General features: G+C 59.8%; 1 pseudogene; it reads right to left on the bottom strand.

Moving 5' to 3' along the window:
* Positions 1-639: 639 nt before the first annotated feature.
* LOC103077442 (ubiquitin-conjugating enzyme E2 R1 pseudogene) lies at positions 640-1,371 on the bottom strand (annotated as a pseudogene).
* Positions 1,372-1,599: the final 228 nt, after the last annotated feature.

The raw sequence follows: 1,599 nt of genomic DNA, 5'->3' as shown, positions 1-1,599 counted from the left end.
TCTTGTGATCTGGCTCCAGCCTACCTTTTCTCTCATGCATCTTGCTTCTCTCTACACCCCTTACACTGGGCCAAATGAGCAAGCACATTGTTTGCCCTGCACACTCCCATCTCCGTACCTCTCTTTGTGCTGATCCTGTTTTCTGTTGCTTGCCTGACATGCACTGTTCCCAGCCTCTCCTCTCTTCCTCATCTATGTGAATCCTAATTATCCTTTATTACCTCACTCACGTGCTACCTTTTCCTGAAGATGTCCTTGGACCTTGGATCCTCGACAATGCACTATCCTTAGTTGAAAATTTCTACCTGCTCTGACTTTTTAATTTATTTGGCCTCTCATAAAATCGCTTTATTTAGATTCCAAACAAACCAAAGCAGAGAGAAGAGGTGACCTCAAGTTAATCCGTCCACTCACGAGCTGGGTCCCCAAGTCTCCGGCTCCAGCCAGTGGGACCTGCAGTCAGGGCCGGGGTCCGTGGCCCCCAGGCACCGCCTCCACCCCGCGCCTGCGCCCAGCACGCTAGGGGCCCGCAGGATGCAACGGCGGGCGGGGCGGGGCGGGGCGGGGCGGGGCCTCCCTCCAAAGCAGAGGAAACCCAGGGCGGGACCTGGGAACCGGCCCAGGGCCGGCAGCTCACGCCTACCCGAGGTAGTCGAGGCGGCAGAGGCGCCCGAGAGCCCATACGGTCCGGCCGGCTGAGGTAAAATTTGTAAGCTTGTTGGTGGGGACGCGCTGTCGGGACTCCTCGTGGCCCGAGTCGTCCTCGTCGTACCCGCCCCAGCTGCGGGCCTCGGCCTGGGCCTCGGAGCCCTGGTCGGGCACCGGGCCTGGGTCTTCCCGCAGAACTGGGCCAGCGTGGTGGGACCTTCCCGCCGTCCCACTCCGCGTCCGCCCTGGTCCCCAGGACCTGCCTCCGGTTCACGTCAGTGTGCTCCTGGTCCTGCCTTCGCTCTCTTCCCGCTTCGTGTGCATCACGGAAGCGTCCACGTTGGCAGGTGGAAACAGTGTTGGGTTCGCTGAGGAGGGAGGTGATGCTCACGAGGATGGCTCTATGTTCTGGGTGGGTTCCGCCGCTCTGAGGGCAGCTCCCCGCTCAGGGGGTAGGAGGTAGTCGAGCGGGGGATGGAGGATGGAGATGCATATGTCCGCAGCCTCGTAGACGTTGGGGGCTCGCATCTTGGTCAGGAACAGAAAGGCCGGCGGGAAGTAAGGGTAGTCGATGGCGATCTTGAGACGCACCTTCAAGTAGCTGCCCTCGGAGTAGGTGTTGGCGGGCCCGAAGATGGCCACCTCCCAGTTCAGGTCGCCCTTGATCACCAGGGTCATACGAAGCCCTCCACTGGCTCCCCCAGCAGCAGCACCTTGGGCGAGCTGGGCGCCAGCGGCTGGGGGGAGGGGCCGCCTTCCTCCTCTGCGCCCCTGGGTGCTCCCCTGCTCTGACTTTTGACATGTGACCCTTTAGTCACAGCATGTTGGGACCGGCTCTGGAACTGGAATGACAGTGATATTTTGATGTCCTCCCTTTGATGCAACTGTTTTAATCTGGGGATACTTTGATACAACCTATGTCAGACAATTAATGTACATCCTCCCCCCAGA

Source organism: Lipotes vexillifer, unplaced genomic scaffold (assembly GCF_000442215.2).
Source record: "Lipotes vexillifer unplaced genomic scaffold, Lipotes_vexillifer_v1.1 C27369281, whole genome shotgun sequence".
NCBI classification, from domain to species: domain Eukaryota; kingdom Metazoa; phylum Chordata; class Mammalia; order Artiodactyla; family Lipotidae; genus Lipotes; species Lipotes vexillifer.
This window is presented reverse-complemented; position numbering and strand designations above follow the sequence as displayed.